This window comes from Monodon monoceros, unplaced genomic scaffold (assembly GCF_005190385.1).
Source record: "Monodon monoceros isolate NGI ecotype Baffin Bay Population unplaced genomic scaffold, NGI_Narwhal_1 Super_Scaffold_11, whole genome shotgun sequence".
Classification (NCBI taxonomy): Eukaryota; Metazoa; Chordata; class Mammalia; order Artiodactyla; family Monodontidae; genus Monodon; species Monodon monoceros.
This window is the reverse complement of record NW_021703767.1, coordinates 54,248,435-54,254,246: the sequence shown is the minus strand read 5'-3', so window position 1 is coordinate 54,254,246 and position 5,812 is coordinate 54,248,435. Positions and strand designations below refer to the sequence as shown.

Genomic DNA, 5,812 nt, shown 5'->3' with positions numbered 1-5,812 from the left:
AGGAAGCATTAAATGTTACCTGAAATCAGACTGAAGTCTCTTTACAGTGGAAGAATCGACTCCAGGTCTTAGGAGGATTTAGCTATTTGCAAAGAGATGTTTTCCTTTTCCATCATTTGACACTTTTTCTTACAATACCATCTTCTTCATTCAAAAACCAAGATTTCTAGTCTGTTGGATTGCTAAAGTCCTCTTTCCAAATATCAGATCGACTGTTACAAGTCTGTTAAAGTGCTGACCTTTGGCCAGTGCTATTTGAGAGAATAAAAAATGAAATGAGTAATTTTGCTTGTCACAATATAGAAGGAGAGAGGAAGGGAAGAAAGGAAAGAAGGAAAGAAATAGGAAGGGAAGGAAGAAAGGTATATTCTAAGAGAAGTTATGCTGGGATGATTTCAGAATTCACCCACCCTTGGCTCTGACTTTACATTTAGATGTGACCTGAGTAGGAGCTGAAGAGGGGGAAGAAATAAATATAAAAGAAACCTTTCCCTAAGTAGATAATTCTGAATTAGAAGAAGAAAGGCTTTTCAGCAACATCTGGGTCCCCAGCATCAGACAGGGGGATAAGGGTCTCTCTGCCCTCTAAGTCCCCAACTGCTCCAGACATAACAAAGTCTGCAATGGCTTCAGCCAGACGAGGCCTCCTTTGGCCATCCTGCCTTAGATGATTGGTACCTTCCTGCTATACCTTAGCTGCTCAGTAGAGTCCCATTGCTTCTCTCAATTCTTACTTGTTCTGTTCACAAGAGAAAAGCAGGCAGCAGAAAGCTCTCACTTTTTCATCCCCCACCACTGTATCCAGTCTTCCCTTCCCAGTTTGGAGGCTGTATCTGCCTTCACCTACTGGAGTTGTCTCTAACACTCCAAAAGGGGAAGAGCCAGTGATCTGACAGGTATTGCAAAGTGATGAGTAGAGAGGAGCTGGTCCAAATTCTTGGTGATGGTCTGCAAAACCAGTGGCTTTTCAATCCTAAGTGAAGTAAAGTAGAAAGAGGCATCCACTAAAGTTCAAACTATTCTCCTGGTGAGGTTGGAAGAAAGAACCAAGCTCTAGGAGCCACTAAGTTTCATGGGTCACGCATCCCTTAATTCATTCCACAGCATTTATTAAGTGCCTTCTTTGCGTCAGATACTGTGGTTATTGTAAGAGATACCAAATAGATGTGGTCCCGTGCTAATGGAGCCTATGGTCTAGCAGCAGAGATGGATATAATACACAACATAATACAAAATGTTCCTTGGAATCATGGATGGAGGCAGAGCAAACCAGTTTACAATGCTGAAGGAACCTAAAAGTAAAGGAGCAAATGCAGGATCTGAGGGTGCTAAAACTTTAGCTGTTTTAAAGGGTAAAGAGGTTTTCCTTCGCTAAGGAAAAAGGCTGGATTATGAGATCTTTAGATTCTTAGATTGGCTTTGTATTCTACATAAAAGAAAATACTATTTTGGGACATGTCCTTTTTATGATTTTTGTGGTCAGTATTCTTTTAGAATTCTAGGGTTTGTGTGTACTAGTGAGTGGCTGGGAGAGATTATTTTGTTTGCTTCAGAAATTTCAGTAGGAGGCTAAATGTATTAGGAGTATTCAACAGCAACAAAAAATTTTAAGTATTGGTGGTTATAAGAAGATATGTCAGGGCTTCCCTGGTGGCTCAGTGGTTAAGAATCCACCTGCCAATGCAGGGGACACGGGTTTGAGCCCTGGTCTGGGAAGATCCCACATGCCGCGGAGCAACTAAGCCTGTGCGCCACAACTACTGAGCCTGCGCTCTAGAGCCCATGCTCTGCAACAAGAGAAGCCACCGCAATGAGAAGCACCGCAACAAAGAGTAGCCCCTGCTTGCCGCAACTAGAGAAAGCCCGTGCACAGCAACAAAGACCCAATGCAGCCAAAAATAAATAAATAAAATAAATTTTTTTTAAAAATTTAAAAAAAAAGAAGATATGTCAGAAAATATGACGCATTGGAGGTTCCAGGTGGAAGCTACACTGAACAAAAAAAGTTTACCTGCTAGCAACAAGAATTACCATTTCCATAGTTAAAGCATGTCTAGCAAGAATGGCAAGCCCTGGATAGTGATGTCGACTTTTATTTATATTTTGGAGAGGCATAATTACATTTTGATCTTATGTCATTTTTTATGAAATAGACCTGTTACTCTGCTGGGGTTGTGTATCTTTGGTAAGCTATGCAATTAGTATTGACATTTGCTTTATCTGTGCATGTCCATAGGGTGTGTGTGAACGAAGACTCCAGTGGAGACAGAATTGCTTACAGCTTTAGGAGCTGGTGCTTCTGGAGTCAGAAAGATCTGAATTCAAACATTGGCTCTGCTATTTACTAGTCATGTGACTTTGGATAAGCTTTTTTTTTTTTTTTAAAGAAGATGTTGGGGGTAGGAGTTTATTAATTAATTAATTAATTTTTGCTGTATGGGTCTTCGTTTCTGTGTGAGGGCTTTCTCTAGTTGTGGCAAGCGGGGGCCACTCTTCATTGTGGTGCACGGGCCTCTCACTATCGCGGCCTCTCTTGTTGCGGAGCACAGGCTCCAGACGCGCAGGCTCAGTAGTTGTGGACCACGGGCCTATTTGCTCCGTGGCATGTGGGATCCTCCCAGGCCAGGGCTCAAACCCGTGTCCCCTGCATTAGCAGGCAGGTTCTCAACCACTGCGCCACCAGGGAAGCCCTCTTTTTTCTTTTTTAAGGTGACGTTTGTTCATAACGTTACATAAATTTCATGTGTACAACATTACATTTATACTTCTGTATACACTACAGCATGCTCACCACCAAAATTTGGTTTCCATCCATTGGACAAACATCTTAAACCTGCTAAGGCTTAGTCCTCAGTTTCATAAACTCTAAGATGAAGATTATAATGGTCCCTACCTGTCAGGCTTATTGTGAGAATTAAACAAGATGCTGCATATAAAAACAGTCTCTGACACTCAATAAATAGTAGCTCTTATTTTAAGTGTGACTTGTCATGTAGAGTAATGTTTTGTGTCCAGTGATATGGAGGCCTGGAAGATAAATAGAAATTTTATCTTCTGAGGTTGATAGTTAAAATGCTTGAGAGATTTGGGAAGGCCATTCTTGGAAGACTGGTAAAATTTAATATGGTGGCACAGAGATTACAATGGATGGAATGAATTAAATATTTCCTTCTGCTTTCTTTATAAAATATAGTGATCTTCACAGTTATTTGGTAACATTGGAGAATTTAAGAGTATTTATGCTCTTCTGATTTGACTTGTTTAGCTTTCCTCGCAGCTGGAGAGATCTTAGTTCCCCGACCAGGAATCGAACCCGGGCCCTGGCCATGAAAGTGCCAAGTCCTAACCACTGGACCACCAGGGAATTCCCTCGTTTAGTTTTCTTAATATGTCTGTAGTCCTGTAGTCAAACATGAACTCATTTTTAGCTCCAAATCACCATTGCATCCGTAGTACTCTGCAGTCTTATGATAGCATCTTTCAAACTGTGGTTCATCAGAATCACTTGGGTGACTTGTTACAAATTCAGATTCCTGGCCCTGGTGTGTGAAGAAGTCTCTGAATTTTAAATAAATATCCCAACCCAGCTTATTTTTATCAACACCTAAGCTGAAGAATGACTAGACCACATAAGTAATGATGCTTCACAAATCAGCTCTACTCCCCAAGCTCCATCTGGTTGTGCCTATTATTTAAATGGTAGCTTGTGTGAAACATTTATGGGGCACACCCTAAAACCCTCACAGGACATGAAACTATTTGTTCTTTATGCCTTAACAACCATTCAAAATCACTTGATTATTTATTTTCTCTTCTAGTCTTCAGAAACAATTGTCTTTCCCTGCTTGTTGTGGTTACAGCTAAACTGTTACCTTATCCCTGTTTCTGGAGAGAAGGGCTGGGGATGGAGCAAATGTGAATAAATGTGTGATTAGGATCCAGAGAGACACCCCCCCCCCCTCCGCCGGTTTATGCAAACCTCTCCATGGTTGAACTGGTTAAAGCTGGCCTTTCTCTCCCCACTTTCCTCTGTCCTTAAAGTCTCAGATATCCCTGGCATATATCCCCATGACATCCCCAACCTGTATATCCCTGACCCTTCCATCTTGATCACTACTTCAGATCCATGTTGATCACATCAGCCAGATACCTGTGATTACTGTCTGCTTCTGCTTCTAGAAATTCGTTAGCCATGAAGGCAGTAAAACTTATATTTCCGTGTCCCAATTTGTAAACAGGAGAAATATATATGTGTGAAAATATCAACTCGAGTTGTGGGGTGAAGAGTAGAAAAGGAAAGATGCCTATGAAGTCAGGGAAGAAATCTCTACCTTTATATAGCCTAAGTGATTGCAGGCAAAGAAGCAGGTAAGCCATGGAAGTGGGTCTGATGCTGGCTGCCCCAATATGTTGAATCTGTGAGTACTTAACTCACTAAGCCATTTTCTACTGCCCAGGCAACATGACAAGTTCCGATATTTGAGTTCCATGGTTTGGGGGATTGATTCATGAATGAACAATCCCAATTTACTTTTTTTTCCCCCCAATTTACTTTTGATTAAGAATGTTTTTAGGAAATTTGTTATGTGGTAAATTTGGAAAGCAAAACCTGTTCAGCATGAATCTGCTAGTGTCCCACAAAAGAAACCTGTCCATTTAGCCAGTTTAATAAAATCAGGCCTGTATGCTGAGCTGGCTCCACCAGCACTCTGGTTCACAGGGGTGACATTACATAGTCTGCTACAAAGCAGTGGGGACACACATGGGCTTTGCAGTCAGGTGTGGGTATTGAGCCCTGGCTCCACCCCTTACCAGTCGTATGTACCTGAACAAGTTATCTAGCCTCAGTTTCATCAACTGAAGGAACAGAATAATAGCTATTATAGTAAGGTAATGGACATAAAGCTCTGTGTTGTCCCTGGCATGTCGTAGTGTTCAATAAGTGCTCTTTTCCTTTGTCTTCATATGATTCTATTGTCCCCATCTTTTCTTTGCATCTTGTCCAAGTCTTTTTCAAATATAACCATGTAATATGTCAAGACGTGCCTTAATTCCCTATTCTTCATTTTCTCATTTTCGTTTTTTAATTCAACAAATATTTCCTGAGCGCCTGTTATGTGCAAGGTACTATTCGAGGTAAACAATCAGAGAACTAAACAGAAATCCTTGCCATCAGGGAGCTTACATTCTAGTTGCGGGGAGAAATATAATAGCCAATAAACATAATAAATGAGTTAATTATGTTGTATACTAAGTGAGATGAGTGTTATGGAAAAAGAGAGATCAGGGGAATGGAGGCTGGGTGTAGAGGTAGAGGTGTTCCAGTCTTAAATAAGATGATCAAGATAGGTCTCCCTGAGTTGTTTAAACACAGAGGGTGTGGGAACTGCGTGGTTTTTGTTGTTGTTTTGGGGTGGCTTTTTTTGTGAAGTTGTGCAGAGCTCACTATACTTGGGCAATTTTAGGCAAAAATGAGAGGCTGGAATGCCTAAAAGAAGTAGGATGTTATTCCTTAATTTCTCAAATGCAACAGGAAAGCAGCAGAAGACAGCTTAGTGATGCTTGTCCATTAGGTGGCAAGAACTGTTTTTCTGCTTATCTCTTTCTGATCTCACTCACCTCTAGTCTCTACTAAGGCCATTGAATCTTCATCCCTCCCTCTCCTTGGTTTCACATCTCAGGACCTTGCGGAATGGTTAGTGACATCAATAAGAAATAAGAAATTAGGGCTTCTTATACTCTATCTCTGTGTTTGATATAAAAGAAATCCTTTGCAACTCAGGGAAACACGTGATTTAGTTATAAACCCATG

At 40.9% G+C, this 5,812-nt stretch overlaps 1 non-coding gene across 1 annotated transcript; it reads right to left on the bottom strand.

The window, feature by feature from the left end:
- Positions 1-3,292: 3,292 nt before the first annotated feature.
- TRNAE-UUC lies at positions 3,293-3,364 on the bottom strand. The gene has a single exon. It is a non-coding gene; the product is annotated as a tRNA-Glu (tRNA).
- Positions 3,365-5,812: the final 2,448 nt, after the last annotated feature.